This window comes from Ictidomys tridecemlineatus, unplaced genomic scaffold (genome assembly GCF_052094955.1).
Source record: "Ictidomys tridecemlineatus isolate mIctTri1 unplaced genomic scaffold, mIctTri1.hap1 Scaffold_52, whole genome shotgun sequence".
Taxonomy (NCBI): domain Eukaryota; kingdom Metazoa; phylum Chordata; class Mammalia; order Rodentia; family Sciuridae; genus Ictidomys; species Ictidomys tridecemlineatus.
The window spans coordinates 918441-938093 of record NW_027523416.1 but is presented as its reverse complement, the minus strand read 5'-3'; the positions used below and the strand labels follow the sequence as shown (position 1 = coordinate 938093).

The 19653-nt window shown below is 49.5% G+C and overlaps 1 long non-coding RNA gene across 4 annotated transcripts in view; it reads left to right on the top strand.

Moving 5' to 3' along the window:
- LOC144373883 (uncharacterized) overlaps positions 1 to 18286 on the top strand; it is a 35203-nt gene extending 16917 nt beyond the window's left edge. The window contains exons 2-8 of one of the 4 annotated variants that reach the window (XR_013433450.1): positions 3773 to 3858; positions 4742 to 4813; positions 5455 to 5551; positions 8980 to 10348; positions 10945 to 11034; positions 13880 to 14066; positions 14600 to 18286. This is a non-coding gene — a long non-coding RNA (uncharacterized LOC144373883). Of the gene's footprint in view, positions 1 to 3772; positions 3859 to 4741; positions 4814 to 5454; positions 5552 to 8979; positions 10349 to 10944; positions 11035 to 13879 lie in introns of all 4 variants that reach the window. The other 3 variants (XR_013433449.1, XR_013433452.1, XR_013433451.1) reach the window with 3 other exon arrangements.
- The last annotated feature ends 1367 nt before the right edge of the window (positions 18287 to 19653 follow it).

The window sequence follows — 19653 nt, the reverse complement described above, 5'->3', positions numbered from 1 at the left end:
AGTATGAAGGGGGAAAGCAAGACAGTGAACTTGGAATGTGACCCATGTTTTCAAAAGCTCCTCTGCTTTAGCAATGCAAATTTGTCCTGTGAGTATCTGTTACTTTCTTGGCACCTGTTTTCCTTATAAAGGGAATGCAGAGACAACACAGGCTTTGGAATTAAAAATGCCTTAATTGGAAACCTTGCTTCAGTTCTACAAGTTACAAAGCTGGATAATACATTTACCATCTCTGAACCTCAGTTTCCTTTTCTGTGAAGTGGAAATAAAATTAGGACCTAACTCATCTGTGTGTTGGTAAGATGCTATGCATATAAAGTACATAACTGAGATTTGAGTATTCAAGAGGAACTCAAAAGTTTTACCTATTTTAACTAAAAAATGAAATTGTTCCTTTATGATATTAACTGATACATTTTGGTAATTATATCTCATTTATATGTCTTCTAATCTCAAATGAAGGAATGTGTCTACAAAGGCATACTAACCTTTCACCTTAACTTGTACATTTTAAATGCATCCCTGAAATTCTTCCAAAATTAAAGGAAAAGTATTCCTTTATTAAGAACATGTAACTACTGTTGACAGCCAACCAGCTTGAAGAAGCATTTCTGGATTAACCACAGTGACCCATAATTAAGTAGCAGTACTTAGAGAAACACCTGATGTTCCCGAAAGCATTATTTCTCCTGGAGTCCTTGCTACCTCACCACAGGCCAGGCCTAATGAAGATATTTCCCTATGAAGAGCCATAGGAGCCGCAGAGCCCTCTGTGACAACTGGGAGGACATTGCCTTTCCCATCCTTGTTCCGAGTTTTGAGCTCAGATTGTTCTTCAAACTGGAGCTTCCTGGTGCCGCTGGAGTGTTTCTTTCTCCCGAGTTTGCCTGGGATTGTCATACTCTCCAGAGATCCTGTTCCAAAATGGCTCTGGAGTCACCTGCTGGGGACCTGCAGAGCATGTGAGGAGAGAGGGGAGAACGTCTGGACCCAGGAGAGGCAGGTCACTGGACTGTAGTGACATGGGGAGGACAGGCCATGCAGGGGTCTGCCTGTGGCAACGCCCGTGTCTGGGGCATTCTTTGGGAGGCTGGGAGCAGAGGTCCATGTAAAGGGGAGTCTGGGAAGATGCAGAGCCTCTGGGTTCCCACTAGGTAGGAAGTCCTGTAGCTGGTGGGCAGGGCCTTCAAAATGGATTCAAGGGAAAGGAGGTTGTGCCTGTCATTATTGTCCCAGGGACATGAGCACCACTGCACTGTCCCCCTGTGCCTTGCCACTGTGGCTTGGGCAAGCACTGATTTAGCCTCTGGGAGCCCACGACTGACTAGGCAGGAGACTCATAAGAGGCTAGCCATCCTTCCTTCCCTGGCTGTGGGACAGAACATCCACCCAGCAGAGAGACTCAGCTCCCTTTGCCACCCAGCAGCTGTTTGTTAGAACCACTGCCAGGTCTAGCTGGAGCACCACCCATCCCCCACACGCCAGCAGGGAGAAGATAAAGGCCTGTTTTAATCCACCCACAGCACAATGGGCCCTGCAAAATCAAGAATCCATTTCATTGCTATTGTCACCATTAGAAATAATAGCTGTAAAAGGGGACAATGTGACTGATATTTAGTTGAAATAAAGCCTGGCTTTTTCCTGATCTAGTTTGCAGATTTAGTTAATTAGCTCCATTCCTTTTTACTAGGACCTGGAGTGCACATTCCTCAGCCTGAGGGGATCTGAGCAAATGGAGAAGTTGGCAGTGCCCTCAGCCTGGCTTGGGGTTTGGTGCCCCCCGAGCTCTTATTTGCTGCTGGTTCTGTGGTGACAGAGCCTAAGCTAAGCCACCAGAATTTCTGTGTTTGGTTTATTTGTTTTAAAAAAAGAAATTTTGATTGTGAGGCTGTACAAATGCTTTTTGGGGTGAGATTGCTGTCAGGTCCATGCATACCACCTCAGAGAGAAGGGCATTCACAGCAGTCTCTGCCCTGTTTGCTCTTTGCCCTCCAAAGGAGATGGGAAACAGAGCTGGCTTTGTCTGAGGCTGAACGTGGAGTGACTGTGGGGGCCTTGGAATGGAGGCCCCCAGGGGAGGAGTTTATTTCTGATGAGATGGGGGCCAGGGAGTCCTGTGGGCTGGCGGTGTCTGCAGAGCGGGGTGCAGTCTCCCTGGCCAAGCTCCTGAGGTCACCTGCTGCTTCTGCCTTGTTGCAGTTAGTTGAAGCTCAGACAGTTGGCCATGGCCTGGCCCTGCCATCTTTGATTGCGGGCTCACCTCCCCTTTCTTGGCACCCCTGCCAGGGGACTTGCTGCTCACTGCCTTCTCTAGTGGGAGGTAGAACTGGCCTTTGTATGGCAGATTTCTTACCTGGTTCTTGGTGGGACCTGTGTCTGATGGGTTGACATCATATAAAATCTGGGGTTTTGCTCAAAAATCACAGCACAAAGCATCTCCTGCAGGCTGAGGGCAAGGACCCAGCTCACCACAGCCACACGCTGGCTGCCAGGGTGCATCTCAGGTGCAAAGAGCTGGGGAGCCACCCTGAAAGGCACCCGTTTTCCTGACCCCTTCTTACCTCTTTTGGGAACCATTATCCCTGGAACATAGGTCTCAGAAGTGGGCAGCAGTTTTCAGATCCACAGCTTTCGTTACCCCCTCTGCTCCTTCTCACTGAGACAGTGCCCAGCCTGTCCCCTGTAATGATATTTCCTGCCTCACCCCCACCCCTTCAGGAGGCCCTTGGAGACAGAGGGCCAGGCTGGACAAGTGGCTTCCGCTTGTTGCTGCAAGAGGCTTGTTTTTCCAATGGCTTGTATTTGTTCTTTTTAGTTATACAGGACAGTAGAGTGTATTTTGACAATTACACGTACATGGAGTCTAACTTCCCGTTCCTGTGGTTGTACCTGCTATGGACTTTCACTGGTCGTGTATTCACATATGAATATAGGAAAGTTATGTCCCATTCAATCCACTGCCTTTCCTGTTCCCATCTCCCGCCCTTCCTTTCATTTCCCTTTGTCTAATCCAATGGATTTATTTTATTCCCCCAACCACCCTTGTTTTGGGCTACATTCACAGATCAGAGTGAATATTCGGCCTTTGTTTTGGGGGATTGGCTCATTTCACTTAACATGATAGTCACTGGTTCCATCCTTTTACCTACAAATGCCATAATTTCATTCTTTAAGGCTGAATAATATTAATACCATTGAATATGTACACCATATTTTCTTTATCCATTCATCTATTGAAGGGCACCTAGGTTGACTCTATAGCTTAGCTATTGTGAATTGAGCTGCTATAAGCGTTGATGTGGCTATGTCACTGTGGTATGCTTATTTTTAGTCCTTTGGGTATAAACCATGGAATGGGATAACTGGGTCAAATGGTGGCTCCCTTCCAAGTTTTCTGAGGAATCTCCAGACTGCTTTCCAGGGTAGTTGCACAAATGGCCGTCCCACCAGCAATGCCTGCGTGTGCCTTTTCCCCATATCCGCACCAACATTTATTATTGCTTGTATTCTTGATGAGTGCCATTCTTATTGGAGTGAAATGGAATCTGCAGGGGGTCTTTGTAGGCCCTAAAGTGCGTGCACCTTCAGCCTGTCCTTGCTACTGAATTGTAATAGAGAAAAGTGCTTCTCGGAAGGGGTAGGGCTATGTATGTTCCCTGGGATCTCAGCACAGGTCAGCTTCCCCTGCCTCTCACCAGACACTGACCAGGGAGCATGGCGCTGATCCTGTGTTCTTTCTCCCCACTTTCCCCCACCCTCTCTCTTCCTGGAGGTTTGGTAACTGCAGGACTCTCACTGGGAACAAGACCAAGTCCGTGGCAAAGAGAGCGTCATGGGGCTGGAAGGCCTGGAGCACCTGTGAGTATCTTGCCAGACCTTGCCTGTCCCGCAGGCCTGCCAAAGGTGGCCGCTGCCAAGTCTGCCGGTGATTTAATGGCATCTTTGTAAACTAAGAAACAGGTTACTTAGAAGTGACAGCTGCTTCAACTCTGGCCCTGATCTTGCCCCTGCCAGAGCAGTCACAGGACATATGGCCAGTTGGTGTGCTCCCAACTAATGCAGCTGGTGTGAGACACTACCTTCCTCCCTGCCGCTGCCTGTGTCGCCACTGCACCCCTCCTTCCCAGGCCCTGGCCTCCTCACCACCCCCCAGGCCAGCCAGCAGAGTGACACACACACCACCCCACTGGGAACTTCTCCATGGTTGTGGTTGCCTCCCCAGCCCTGGGAGGAAGGGGCCAGCCAGCCTTGAGACCTTACAGTGCTTCTGGGGTAGCTGCCTTGAGTGTGTGTGCTTTTGGTTTGTCTTTGAACCAGTTTGAACCCATGTTCTGCTAGGAAGGCCTTGACTTGCTGAGCAGGCTGCACCAGCCTCTGTGCTGCCCCTCATCCTGGCCGGGTCCCTGTGTCACTGCACATGCTGTGTCAACATGTGTGAGAGCCACCTCCTGAGAAGTCATTATCTGTGGGTCACCTCAAGCCACGGCTGTCCTGGAAACCTCTGAGTCTCTGGGCTGAGACACGTGGCTGGCTGTAAGGGCACTTGAGGTTTCTTTTTTTAATATTTTATTATTATGGGTTTTTTAGTTGTACATAGACACAATATCTTTGTTTTATTTTTATGTGGTGCTGAGGATCGAACCCAGGGACTTGCACATGCTAGGTGAGGGCTCTACCACTGAGCCACAACCCCAGCCCAGCACCCGGGGCTTCTTGCACAAGTCCTTGTGTTGTGTTTCAGGGACCTGGAAGAGCGTGCCATCAGCCCTGTGCAGCTGGACACCTTTATCAAGATGGGGAATCTTAAGAAGCTGTAAGTACCTGGGCTTCCTGGGGCCTTTGTGAGCTTGAGGAAGAACTTCCACAGTAACAGACCCTTGCAATTGCTTAATGCTCACTTTTTCTAATAGCTATGATCATTGATGGGTGAATGTAAGTTAAATCGCTCTTTAAAAAAATACATGGGGAAATTGGCTTGGTGGTGCACGCCTGTCATCCCAGCAGCTCAAGAGGTTGAGGAAGGAGGATCACAAGTTCAAAGCCAAACTCAACAACTTATTGAGGCTCTAAACAACTCAGCAAGACTCTGTCTCTAAATAAAAATGTCAAAATGGCTGGGAATGGGACTCAATAACTAAGTGCCCCTGGGTTCAATTTCAATCCCCAGTTACTCTCTGCCCCCACAAAAGAAGTGGTGCTTGCTTGGGATCAAAAGGTAGGCAATATCTTTGGGTTTTTTTGATGGGGCGGTATTGAGGATGGAACTCAGGGGTGCTTAACCATTGAGCCACTCACAAGCCCTTTTTGAGACAGGGTATCACTAGGGCAATCCCCTGCCCCAAACAAACAAAACAAGTTCTGGCCTCAAACTTGAGATCCTCTTGACTCAACCTCCAAAGCTGCTGGTGTCACAGGTGTGCACCAACACACTCAGTGACAATCTTTTTCTTAAAGGGTGATGACGTGAATATTCTGGACTCTGGGCCACAAGCAAATCCTTGGCAAGCTTGTTAAAGCAGAAAGCAGCCATGAATAATACATAAAGGAACAGGTGAGGCTGTGTGCCATGGAATGTGTCCTGGCACAAGAGCAGCAGCCTGCAGGCTGTGGTGGGCTAACTGCTGTTCTATGTAATGTCAAATGCATTCTTTTCTAAAAAGTGGGTGATCACCCCTTTAATTACTTCAGGGACACATTCTCACATGCGTTTGCCTAAAGTGAAAAGTCTACATGGAGAAGGGATTCTTGAATGAGCTGGGGTGGGTTTGAGCGAGCAGAGGCCCTGATGGATGCTCAGAGGTGGGGTGCCATGTAACTGGGGTTAGAGGAGCTCCGCTCAGCCATGGACCAGGCAGAGTGATGACCTCGCCTCCTGCCACACACCACTGATTCTGGGACCAGTAGCACAGGCCCCATCCCAGTGTCTCAGGAGGCTGATGCAGGAGGATCTTGAGTTCAAAGTCAGCCTCAGCAAGTTTGTGAGTCCCTAAGCCACCCAGTGAGACTCTGTCTTTAAATAAAGTACAAAATAGGGCTGGAGATGTGGCTCAGTGGTTTAGCACCACTGGGTTCAATACCTAACTCAAAAAAAAAAAAAGATGAAATGATGTGGCAAGTCCAGAGTCAGATCTCCCCGTCCTCCCCCAGCGCTTGCTGTCCCGTCACCGTTCCTTTAGGGCCTCTCCTAGGCGACTGTTGTGGAGCCTGCTCTGTACACCCCTTGAGTTCCTGCTTGGTTTGCTAGTGAGTAGCCGATAATTGAACACAGAAGTCCTTAAATCACCCCCATCAGCAATCCTGAGTCCTTCACCCAGGCCGTGTGTGTGCACGCTGAGCAGCACCCTCACTTCCTCCTGTGCATGTCTGCCAGCCCAGCCCAGCAAGAAGTGAGGACACCCCCCGGGTCTTTCCTGGGTCTTTCCAGGGTGCGCTTATTGCCCTGTATGTGGATGTGGCCTTTCTGATTCCCAGGATTCTGGGGGACTCACAGGGCCTGCTGCTGGCATCTCATGCGCCTGACTCTCCTTCAGTTTCTTGACCACTGTCCTGTCTGCCCCGACTAGTACAGTCACCTTGGACAGTGGCTCTGTTACACAGTGGTCACTATCTTCATCAGAAGCCTGGGGACAGGGCTTCCTGTGGTGGCCTTCTTCAAGAGTGGGGCTTTCCAGGTTGTGGCCCGACAGGTCACACAGTAACACTGCTCTAATAGGCTTTGGGGGGAGCTCCACCTGCCGCCTCCATGGTTGCTAACCGCTGAGTCTCAAGGCTGTCACAGAGAGGGGTGGGGGCAGGTGGGACTTGGGGTAACTCACAACACCAGAGAGCTCCTCTCTCTTTCTAAGAGGACTCCATTTTCCTGAGTCCACGCCCAATGGATCCTTGTGTCTGGTTCCCCAGAAATCAGCACAGTTGATCCTTTCCATTTTGTCAGTTCTCTCATCATTTTAAGGGAGTTCAGATTTCTGCAAGTCCTGACATTCCGGAAGGCATCCTGCCACAGTCCTTTGTGCAGCCACAGCAAGTGTCACCTCGTGTGCCTGTGCTGAGTGTGAGAGCCAGCAGTGCCGTGGGACGGGCCTCCCGGAGACTTCTGGAGGCTAGATGACTGAGCACGGGGGGGGGGCCCATGTCTAGTCAGGGGTGTGCTCACGGCCTCACCCGAGCGGGGTCTGGTGTCCCTGGCTCTCACAGCGTCTGGCCCAGTTTTGTGCCAGCATGAGAGCAGCTGGCTCCTGTCTCCTCACGGTGGCCCTTTTCTCCCAAAATGACTTCCCAAAGCCACAGATCATCACCCACAGTGGGCAAGGACCTCCAGTTCACGTGCTCAGCAGTCAGCAGCAGCAACCCCCCCCAGACGTCTGCCTGGAAGAAAGACAATGAGCTCTGGTCAACGCAGACACGGAGCACTTCTCCCACGTATGCGTGTGCATGCAGGATGGGGAAGTGATAGAGTACACCAGCATCCTGCACCTCCCGCCTGTCACGTGGTGGCATCAGGGCCACTACCAGTGTCTTATCACCTACCACCTTGGCCCCGCCTACTCTCACAAGGCCCTGCTCACGGTGGACGGTATGGAAGTGCCCCTGTTGGTCTCTCCCAGGCACCTCATTCCGACTGCTGTCCACCTCGGAGAGGATGGAGGACAGAGTGGAATTAGATCACACTGTTCCCTGGGTTTGGCCGGGAGAAAGTTCTACAGATTTAAGCACCCTTCTTCCTTGGCTTCGGGTGACTTTGGGGACATGAGGTGAGCGGCAGAGCTGAGCCTGGCACTTCTGTCTGTTGTGCTCCGGGAACCATGTGGTCCGGTTTCCAGGTTCTGCACATACCTGGATCCTGGGGAAGCTGTGCCCTTGGGGGGGTGGCAGAGCTGTGGAGGCACAGGCCATCCTGGGCAGGGGCAGGTCCCCACCTCTCAAGGCAGCAGAGAGCAGGACAGGTGTCTTGGAGGGTGGCACGAGGTCCTGTACTCAGGAACCAGCATGTCGGAGCGGCTCTCTTCAGGGCTGCTGTTTGTGGAGGGGGACAGGAGGAGTATGAGTGGGCACGTGCCCTCACCATGGAACCTAGGGAGATTTTCCGATCATTAAAGTGCCAGTGACAAAGTTGACTCATGGGTCATCAGACGTGGTGGTGTGCTGTGCTCAGTCAGCCCCACAGACACAGCAGACTTGACCTCGCTCTGGCAGGGTGGCCTTGGTGTATTCTGAGAGGCCCCACTGCCACCTCAAGACTCAGACCACTAAGTGGCTCTCTGCCAGGTAAAAGAGGTCCCAAGGTGCTTACCCACAGAGCCACATCCCCACCCTTTTCTATACTTTAGAGACAGGGTCTCACTGAGTTGCTTAGGGCCTTGCTGAGTTGTTGGGGCTGGCTTTGAACCGGATCCTCCTGCTTCAGCCTCCTGAGCCACTGGGATGAGAGGCATGTGCCAAGCGCCTGGCTGACCAGAGCAGCTTGGTCAGGAATGGTGGTGTCACCTCCTGTGCAGCTGGACCCTGACTCTGGCATCCAGTGCTGGATGAGGCTGAGCCAGTGAGCCCGCAGACTGTGTGGCCCTTAAGCTGCCCCAGGGAGGCATGGACCTTCTCCCTGTGACTCCAGCTTCGTGAGCAGGTATTCTGTTGCTGGCCTCTCTCCTGGTGGCTTGTGAATGCAGAAAAGCCTTAGGCCACAACTCCACCTGCATGACCCCTTACCCTATGAGGTTCAGGAGGCAGAATGTCAGCCACAGCCTGAGACTCTATCGCTAGCTGGAGCAGAGAGGAAGTGCCATGCCACAGTGGGGAGAGGCTGGCTGTTTCTCTGGGATGCTCATGGCTCTTTTTTGGCTGTAGCAGAGTCCTGGGTTGGTGAAGGCACAGGGCAGGGAGGGAGCAAGCTGTGGCCCTCACACACTGGGGGTCTCATTCCCAGAGACATTCCCTGTATTTGCAGCTAGCTATCCCCTAATCCCCTTTGTGTCTGTTTTCCAGTGCTGCCATCATTTACCAAAAGGCCCCAAGACATCACCATCCAGAGAGGCACCTTGGTTTCCCTTGAGTGTGCTGCCACTGGCCATCCCAAACCCCAGATTGCCTGGCAGAAGGACAGAGGCTGAGACTTCCCTGTGGCTCGGGAACATCGCATGTATGTCATGCCAGAAGACGATTTGTGTTTTCATCACTGATGTGGAAATGGGCATTTACAGCTGCACTGCCCAGAACTCAGCAGGCTCTGTGTCGGCGAATGTCACCCTGACTGTCTTAGGTTCCACCCCTGATGTATTCCGAGTGTGTGTGTGTGTGTGTGTGTGTGTGTGTGTGTGTGTGTGTAGGGGTCTTAAACAGCACCTAGGGCAAACGCTGTGGAGTTGCTCTTTGGAGCCTAGGAGTTATTGGAAGGTGTTTCTACTGTTTGAAATTTGGGGCTGATTTTAGGATTTTTCCTCTTTTTAAAGAAAAATATTTTTGGTACTGGGGATAGAACCAAGAGGCACTCAGCCACTGAACCACACCCCCAGCCATATTTTGTATTTTATTTAGAAACCAAGTCTCACTGAATTGCTTAGTGCCTCGGTTTTGCTGAGGCTGGCTTTGAACACTTGACCCTCCTGGCCTCGGCCTACCAACCTGTAGGGATTACTGGTGTGTGCCACCACATCTAGCCCTATCTCTTCAAAAATACTAAAGGCCAGTGCAATGCCAGAGCCTTGAGCAACTGGAAACAGACAGCATGCAGGAGGGGTGTGGTCTTAGTCAAGAACAGGGACACAGGCCAGTTTGGGAACAGGAGCATCTTTGTGACCTGAGATCAGCCATCTGAACATTTGCTGCTCTGACAGAAGCTCACTGGTGGGATTGTGCCATGTCCAGAGAACCAAGCAGACCACAGCACTGAGGCCCCAGAGTGAGTGTGAGCTCACTTGACCTCTTGCAGAGACCCTGCCCTTGGTGGTACCCTTGGAAGACTGCGTGGTGTCTGTTGAGGAGATGGTAGCCCTCCAGTGAAAAGTGGCCAGCAGCCCCTCACCCACATCACCTGGCTCAATGGTAACCGCCCACTGAGCCTCACCCACAGATGCCACTTCACCCCGGCACCCTGGCAACCGGCTGCTGGTGGTCTAGAACATGGTGGTGGAGGATGCAGGCCCATACACCTGAGAGATATCTAACATCCTGGGCACAGAGCGCACTCACAGCCAGCTGAGCATCTTGCCCACAACTGGCTGCAGGAAGGACGAGAGCACCATGAGCGTCTTCACCATCGCCCTGGTGTGCAGCATCCTTCTGACATCTCTGGTGTGGGTGTGCATCATCTACCAAATCAGGAAGAAGAGCGAGCAGCACAGTGTCACCAACACAGGTGAGCATGGTGGCATTTATTTTCAGGTCAGGAGAAGCCATGACAGTTGACACTAAAAAATATTAACAGGGCTGGGGATGTGGCTCAAGCAGTAGTGCGCTCGCCTGGCATGCGTGCGACCCGGGTTCAATCCTCAGCACCACATACAAAGATGTTGTGTCCGCCGAAAACTAAAAAATAAATATTAAAAAAATTCTCTCTCTCTCTCTCTCTCTCTCTCTCTCTCTCTCTCTCTCTCTTAAAAAAATATTAACAAACTGCCTGCTGATATCCTCCTCATAAGTGGAGGCATCCTGTGCTGCTTGCCACATGGTGGATTGTCCCTGAAACTCACAGTGCTCTGGTTTGTTAGTTCTGTCCCCTTCCTGTCACTCTTCTCCATATTTTGTGGTCTTCACATTGGTTTCCCTGCTTTCGACCTGGGCTCGGGTAAGTCTCAGGTCTGGGAGGGCCTTTTTCCTGTACCAGCTCCACCTGGTCTCTGAGCAGCTTCGATGGCTGTTTCCAGGGGATCCTGTTTAAGGCCTCACATTAAATATGCATCTGCATCTGTTGTCACTGCAACCCTGATATCTCATTGTCTTATCTCCTTTCAGATGAAACCTTTGTGCCACCAGGTGTTCCAACCTACCTCTCTTCTCAGGGGACTAACTGATCAGGACTGATGGTGGCCATTGAGAGGGATGGTAAGGCCTCTGATACAGTGAGGTGGAGGTCTAGGTGATTGTCCCCCATAGGTAGAGATGGCCTCTAGCTCCCCCCAAGACAGGCACCTGGCATTAGATGGGCACCATTAGGTGACAGAGGTGGCTGCCCTGCCAAGGCCTCTGCTCTTTGGCTCAGTCCTGGTCTGTCAAATCCTGCAGAGGTTTGAACACCCTGTGTCTCAGGAAAGTCACCCCCTGGGACCAGTAGTTAGTGTCCCCGTCGGGATCAGGTAGGACTGCTGTAAGAACAGCTGCAAGGAACAAGCCAGGCCCCGAATCCCAGCCCTGCTTGCACAGTTGGCTGTTGGTGTCTGTGGGTTCCAGTACCTACACACTAGAAATATTCAGGGCAGAGAAGCTTCACGAGCCTTCTTTTCCTCATCATTATTCCCTAAAAATAGAGTCCAACATATGTTACATTTTACTAGTCATGATGATTAATCTAGAGGTGACTCACATGGGATGACATAGGTAGGTCATGTGCAAATGGGGTGTCATTGCAGACAAGGGACTTGAGCATCCCTGGATTTTGGTATCTGCGTGGGGCTCTGGCACCAGCCCCCCCATGGATACCAAGAGATGAGAGTCATGGGCAGTGCCCAGACATGCTCTGTATTCTGTGTCAGAGGGAGAGCACTCCACAGGGGCGCTATTTCAGTGGGTGGAAGATCATGAGCACCTGCTGGGCTGAAGCCCGAGCCCGTGAGAGCTGCTCCTCTAACATGGTTGTGGATGCTGAAGGACTGCTTGCTGGGAAAATGTTACTAGGAAACAGGCCCATTGCCAGCTCCACCCACCATTGATAGAAAGATCGCAGCAGCAGCTCTGCCCATTCTGTTCCTAAGGCTCATTGAGACATCCTAAGCAGTTTCTAAACCTGGGAGTCTGTTGAGATTGTGTGTCTCAGAGATTGAGGCCTCTTCCCAGAGGTTAATGTTCACAGCATCACGCGCAGGCAGCCCAAGCTCTGTGTTAGGTACAGTAAAGAGCCCTGGAACATGGACAGAGAAAGCTACCGGGCACCTGGTCCACCTGAGATGGGTAGGTGATGCTTTCATCAGAATGCCTTTTTGAAATCAAAACCTGGGTTGACTACTCACTAAATGAAGAGGGGAGATGCCTCCATTTCCATCTAGTTCTCTCTCTGAATTTAGTATATAAACAGGAAGGTGTAGCCTGGTGCCCTTTGAATTCTAGAAGTGTCTCTTAGATACTATTTATGATACAGTAATCTGAGCAAAAATTTTCCAGAATAATAAGCAACATAGGGAGGTTTAGTATCTGTTCACCAGGGCTGTTTTGAGGTTAAACTTCTAGTTGTTCAGAAAACTCTTAACCCTGAGTGGTACCTAATTCAACTGTTGGGGTTTGCTTTTGCTTTCTTCTTCATTTTTTGACTGTGATCAAAGTAGTGCGACTACATTCTCTAAGTATGAGATTAGCTTGATCTTGGGCATGTGAGCATGGAAGACCCGTCTCCACTAACAGTGTGGCATGTCCCCAGACTTTTCCGTGAAGGTTTTGGTGGGGGAGCAGGACCTCACTTGGATGTGAGTGAGCTGCCTGTTCTGTGTGCGGGATGGAGATGAGCTGGCAATGGTTCTGATCTGGCTCACTCTCTCCTTCAGAGCCCAGCAGCTTTCTTGGGTGCTGACGTGGAGAGTTTCTCCAAGGAGCAGGCCCTCCACCCTCAGCCCACATCCAGAGTCAGCACACAGCCAAGTGCACTGCATGGCCAGGAGCCCAGCCAGGGTGACCGAGGAGACTCTCCACATCACCCTGGCAGTGGGTCCTGGGGACAGTGGAGTGAATGTTGCTGATCCACCACACACCAGGGGTAAGAACAGTTAGGCTTTCTTCCTGCTCTGAACCTCATTTTTTGTTAAAAGCAAATGTGGTCTTGTCCATGTTGCTGGATTGTCAGCTGAGGCTTTTTATTAAGGCAAAGGCGGCTGGTGTTGGTAGCTGTGCATTTTTCAATAGTGATGTTTTAATTCTGCCAGTATAATATTACACTGGGGGATAAAAAAGATCAAGTTCTCACCCTTCAGGGCTATTTCTACTGAGGAGCCAGAGCGGGCCTGGCCACACCCTTCCCACACACCGACAGAACTGGGCGTAGACTACATAAGATTTAGCCCTAGACCTGGGAGAGATTTCACTTTTGAGCCCTGTAGCTAACCATCTTATGAGTGCCAATTCACTGAAAATTACATTGAAACAAATAAGGTCCTTAAAAAATCTCAAAGTACATTTCTTTAGCCAAAGGGCTGAAGGGGAGATATTAGCCAAATGGCTACCTGTGTAAGATGTTCTATCAGAGGTTAAAATTTTTCCAGAAGGTAAGCACATTTAGAGTTTTGTCCTCAACAGTTAACTTATTAATGTTACTTTCACAAAATACGTGAATCTGCTTCTTCTGAGAGGCAATGTGAAACAGGAAATATTACTTTTATGTACAGAGTTATTTATTTATAGAAATTTTGGTACAATGTATATTGAAAATCATGTAAAATATTGGAGTGTCTAACAAATGGCATTGAAGTGTCTTTAAGAAAGGTTGATTTATAAGTGTTGAGCATATGGCTGGGCTCGTTCCTTCTTTTCCAGATCACCTTATCAATGCAGTCATTCTGCTTTTGATATTTTCCCCAATAGGGGGAAATTTAGGCAAGGCAGGATCATGTACTATGGCTCCAGGGTAGACATGACCCTGTTAGAGTCCTATGATTTCTCTCTGAATTTTTCTACACGTGCACTTCATTAGTAAAGCCATAAAATCCAAAGTGCAGTGACTTTTCCATCTTATCTTCTCTCCTTCCAGGGATGGCTCCACTAAGGAAGAGGAAGCACTGCTGTTTCCAGCTCTGGTCCCGGCCACGTCTGAGCCTGGAAGCAGAGCAGTAGAGTAGGGGTCAGCCTTCCCGAGGGACTACACGCCCCTATTTAGCCACTGGAACTGCAGATGCCCACTTCCTCTCACACCCCATGGGGCACTGGATCATGTGTTGGTAGGTGCCACCTGAGGGTCATTGAACATAGCACCTGGTTAACAGGAAGAAAGCCTGTCTGCACCTTCTTAAACAGAGCTCTAACCTTACCCCACAGGAACTGACCCCAGGGAGAAATGCCCACAAGCACAGCTTTTGTGCCCTCGCCCCACTTCCCCCTTCCCCTTGTCATTCTTTTCAAATTGTGACAGTCTCTCTACAGCATCTACCATGGGGTGGTAGGAAATGACAGATCATATACAGATCAAGTGCAAGCTTTGCCAGGCGGGCTGTGGCACTGCCAGGCACATTTATTAAGGGGTTCTGGGGGGCTGTTCAGAGTCCCACCATGACACACTTTCTTCTTTGTGGCACCCTGGTGACAACTCCAGCCAGTCTGACCCTGGGTACCAGGGTCACAGTCACAGCAGCTTTGGGCTTCGGCACAGGTTCTGCTGCTGCCCAGAAGGCAGGGCTCTCACGGGGGCTCCCTTTCTTCATGGAAGTGCACGAGTGGCATCCGCTCAGGAACTCTCTCTGCCCATGTCTGACAGCCGGCAGCAGGTCTGGTCGTCGGCACCCAGAAAGATGAACCCTCCCAGGCTAACAGATGCCATTCAATGGAAGACACCCACAAATAATCCAGAGGAAAGAAGAAAAGATTCACAATGAATCTGTGTCAAACTGGTTAAACTCCAAGGCCCACAGTGGGCTAAGGGTGGCCAATTGGAACCAGTGAAAACCTGTGTCCATGAGAAGACTGCTACTCTGGGCCTCGGTTCTCTAGGTACTTGTGCTGGTGTGAAGACCTACAAGGACCCACTGAGTGCAGACTCCAGCAGAGGTATCAATACATGAGAAAATGAAGTCTAGAGAGATGAAAAGGGCTCAGGCGTGCTGGTCCAATAAGCACCCACAGCTGGACGTAGAAACAGGCTCTTCCAAAATTTGACATGGGGCACAGGGTAGAGGATGCCATTCTCTGCAATGGTCAGGATGCAGCCTGAGCCTGGGCCTACCAGAAGCCTGGAGCTGGAAATGTGACTACCAGATGTGAAGAGAGATTGCTGGGCTTTGGGGAGCCGACATTCCCCCCTGAACCAGGTACTTCGGATTCTTTCCTGGCTTTGCCACTAGCTGCCCCCAAGACCCTGAACAAATCTCTTCCCAGGGATCTTCCTCTGCGTGGGTGGAAAACCAACAGTTGGCTGAGGGTCCCGGACACACTCAGCATGGGCCCAAGGACATGGGCTTACTTACCTTTATCAGATTTCTTCTTCTTGCTTTTGCTTCTTGGGACATTTGGATCTCCAACCTTGACCTTCACCATCCTCAGCTCCCCTCTGGCTTGTTTTGGGCCCCTTGGGGGTCACAAGATTCCTTCCCCTTGTTTTCCTTTTGGATGCCACTTGCTTTGTCTCCCCTTGATGTCCCTTTGGAAGGCATGGAGGGCTTTTCTGATAAAATAGCTCCCTCTAAGCCTTCCCTGATCTCTGGCTGCTTCTTCTTGATCTTGGGGGTTGACTGGTCTTCTGACAACTTCCGTTTCAAGCCTTTCTTGCTGCTTTCCTTGGTGGCATCTACTGAGAGAGGACTTGGGGTCTCAGACCATTGGGAGCTGGGACAAATATCATATGGTGAGAGCTGAGAGGATGCAAGGGAAAATGCTCATCCTTTTACCATGCTGTAGACAGGAGGGCAAGGTCCAGGGTCACTCTGCCCCAAACATGCTCCAAAGTTCATGCCTTCCTCACACACGGACCTTACATTCAACTTAGAGCTCTTTTGCCTTCTTACTCAAATCCTCCACTCAAATAAGGGTGGGGAACAGGCTATGAAGCCAGAATGTTTAAGTGAGGCCCTCTCTACCTATGAGATGAAAGGGAGAAGGAATCTTTTCGCAGGCTGACCAGAGCAGGGTCAGAAGGTCTGGTCTGTGAGTCTGACTTTACGACCAACGTACGTAATTCCATCCAGGACCTAGCTCCTCAAAAAACTCAGTTTCCCTGCTTGTAAAATGAGTAAATGGATGAATAACAAGGTCCCTCCATAACAAATTGCATATTTAAAATAAAAGTGAAGGGCTTGTAGACACTCGACTCCCAGTCCATCGACACAGAAGCCCATTGCCCTTTCCAGTCCTGGGCTCTAGGCTCCTTGGGGTGGGGGGCATTGGATACACAAGTGGTGACTGACTAAGCAGATTTACTGCCTGGCAGAGTGACTTCTGGTGCCGCCTTTGTTTTCCACACCTCTGCTTAGCAGTTTATAATTGTGTGGTGACTACACAGGCAAAGAAATCCTTCTACACCACTTCTCAACTGTCTCTTTGTCACACCCACATCTAACACAAAGAACACTGGGGAGCAAAGTCAGCAAACAATCTGCTGCTGTCCCAGCCGGTGAAGCTGTATCTGAAGATCAAAGCCTGGGTCTCCACACTGCCTCAGACCACAGCCTCTGACCTAGTCAGAGATCTACACCATTCTGGGATGAACATGCATCAAGTCTTATCTGCTGGGCTCTTCAAAAAAAGCTCAGTGGACTGGCTCTGGAGGTACTCACATGAGGAGTGATACAGGTAAGCATCCACGTCACACCTGGCTGAGGGCAGTGAGCCTGACTGTGCCCACAGTCCCTTGAATCTTCTCTCCAAAGGCCATGTGATCATTTTCTGTGTGCCGTACCTTGCCAGGTCCTGGAGGGCCTCTGCAGGGCTTGCTTGAGACATACTTAGAAGCCCAGGGTGGCCAGGGGATGGTCAATGCTTTACAGTGTGTCAGAGTTGCTTTGGGCTGGTCCATTGCCAGCTCAGCCTTTGTCTGAGTCACCTTTAGTGCCTATAATCCACAGCAGGATTGTGTGTGTTGGGAAGAAAAGTGAGAAGGGCTGGCTGGAGAGAGAAATGTGTACTTCACGAGTCAGGGTGCTGCTTCCTTTAGGCAGAGGTTCTCCTCTAGCTACAACCAGCTTCCGCTCCTGGATACACATGGCTCCCGGGCTGCGAGAGCATGGGAGATGACACGTCAGGAGAGGCCCTACCTTTACTTTGACGAGTGTTGCTCTGTCTCACTGGAGACCAAAACCCCTCATTTGGAGAGATCATGGTAGTAGACTGGACCATATTGGTGGCATTATTTCTACAGGAGGACAAAAGAGGCTCACTGCCTTTTCCTTCCATGGCTTACCGTCCCTGACTTACCTGTTTTAAGGGGAACAATGGCTCCTTCATGCTGAGATTCCAGTCTGACATCTGGGTCATCTTTGTTCTCCAGAATATGGGAAGCAAAGAGTCTGTGTGCCTTTATAGTGAACTCTGAGGCGTTGGAATTGGCTCGGAGAAGCTCCTGGTTCACATGACCTTGGAGGAGAAACTGAAAATGCCAAGTGTGAAAGAGGCTGCAAGACCATCCACCCAGCTCAGAGGTATGGCCTTTGGAGGAAACCAGCCCAGAGCGCTCAGACTCAGGCCTTCCATGTTTATGCAGATTGAGTGAGACCCTTTCTCAAAAGAAAATATAAAGATTGGCTGGGGATGTGATCAGTGGCTCACCACCTCTGGGTTCAATCCCCAGCATGACAAAGTAAAGTAAAAATTTGCTTAGGCAGTCATTAAGAAATTTGACCATTTCTGTTTAATGCATAAGTTTGTACTCATGCTTTCAATAGTGAACACTCATTTGAGCCTATACAGAAGACAGGAAGTTTTACAGGGCACCCACCAATAGACACATGCAATGAACAAAAGGAAGCAGAAGAGGAGAAAAATAAATCTTCCAGTTTCCTTGTATATGCTTTTTCTAGTTCAAAGTGTACTTGTTTTGCATTTTTAAATTAAGAAGTTAAAGTGATATATATATATATATATATTCAGTGTGATCTCAAACACATTTCAAAGCAGTCTGAGAATAAATAAGTAAAATAATAATTTACTTAATTATAGATGGAGAGAGTATGGGTGATTTTTTTCTTTTTCTTTTTCAAAGCAATTTTCCAACATTCTAAATTCAATTAAACTCCTCCTCCTTTGTTGTGAGGGTTGCCACAGAAGTGCTCTACAACTGAACAACAGCCTTTTTTAAAATTTTGAAACATGGTCCCCCTATGTTAGTAAGCCAGCCTCGAACTTCTGATCCTGCTGCTTCATATACTTCTGAATCGTATAATGTATAATTTATAATGAATCCTGCCTTTCTTTTGAAATAAAAAATTGTATTAAAGAATTCAAGAAGATGAAAAAATTAGGAAACTGTCTTTTATGTAAGCAAAAAAAATGGTAACACCATGCCCAGGAGACATGGCCATTGCTCTGGAGAGTCATGGCTGCTGCTGTGAAAGCTCAGGGAGACTTGCGGTCAGGAGAAGGGAAAACAGTGGCATGTACAGAATCACTGTGCTGATGCTCAGGAATCAGTGCCTCGCACAGCCCTCCAAACCAATGTGCACATAATGAGGGTGGAGATCAGTACTCCTGAGAAATCCCCCAGGTCCACACAGAAGGCAGGTCTGAGAGAAGCCTTCTATAGTGTTTCCACAGCACTTCTGAAATGTGGTCTTCTTTCCACCCCGTCAATATTTGTAAAAAAAAAATGCAGTTTCTGGGTACTTCTGAAGGGCAGCTGATATGCTACATGGACCCACCTGGATTGGGGGGTTTACCCCTGCATCCCTAGTTGTTTGCCACAGCTAAAAGGCTCATCAGATCTGTTATGGCTTTTAAATCTCTCCCATTAAAAGGTTTGATCTTCCCAGGACTCCCACTAGGGGAGAACCTAGGAGGGTTTCCCACCCCAAAAATCCACTATCCTACTGGCCTTCCCAATGGTGCAGAATATAATTTTGTATTCTGCATTTTCAAATCTTTATTAAAGTATTTTATAATTCTTATTTGGTCTTGAACATAACCATGAGTGATCAGTAACATTAAGGAACAGCAGCAGTGAACTGTCTCTGACAGGTGCTGGTTCACGCAGGCACTTCTTAGAACCAGCTGGATCCCCACTAGCACCAAGGATGGGGGCCAAACTGGGTGGCCTAAGTCCCCTAGCAACAACCCACATGCAGGGCTCTTACTGGCTTTGACAGTCGTCTCCTCCTCCTCCTCCTCCTCCTCCTCCAAGCTCTCTGAACCAATGGTGATGTAAAACTCTTAGCTTGTCTTGGCTTTCAGGGCTGGAGCCTTCTCTGACTTCAGCTTCTGGCTGAGCTCTGTGGTTCTGTAGGACAAGAAGAAGTGCCTATACCAACTGGATGGCATGACATTCCTGGAAGATGAGAGTCAAATCAGTGATGAGAACGCAGTGTAGATGGAATTCTGTATTCAGCATTCTCACTGCTTTTGTAAAGTGCTTTTACGGTTCTCAGTTGGTCTTTAACAAGCTTGTGAGACATTTTTATTCTTCAATGATTGAACCCCTTAATGTCCCCCCACTGCAGACACACCACACATGTGATGTGACATGGCTTCCTGGATGAAACAAGAGTCTCCAGTGAGCTGCTTCACACCAGACTAGTAATCTAGTTTATTCCATGAAGATTGCTCTGAGGTATCCCTAGTAAAACCCTTCAGCCCAACCAGACTTACTGTTCCCAGTGCTTACAGATGTCC